This window comes from Penaeus monodon, chromosome 28 (assembly GCF_015228065.2).
Source record: "Penaeus monodon isolate SGIC_2016 chromosome 28, NSTDA_Pmon_1, whole genome shotgun sequence".
NCBI classification, from domain to species: Eukaryota; Metazoa; Arthropoda; class Malacostraca; order Decapoda; family Penaeidae; genus Penaeus; species Penaeus monodon.
Genome location: NC_051413.1, coordinates 4132023 through 4132223, shown reverse-complemented (window position 1 = coordinate 4132223; position 201 = coordinate 4132023).

Sequence of the window (201 nt, the reverse complement as noted above, 5' to 3'; positions counted from 1 at the left end):
TGTATCGCTAACTGAGATATCAAATTTGAGTATTTTGATCTCGTTTGATAGTGAAAATAGAAAGGATCCGAAATTTAAATTAATATAGACTGCACTCTGTCGAAGGTAGGAAATTAATTCACTAAGTCATCATTAATTCATGTTGAAATAACTATTAGATATCATTAAACTGCCGTTTTTTGTTAAGGAAGAGAGAGAGAA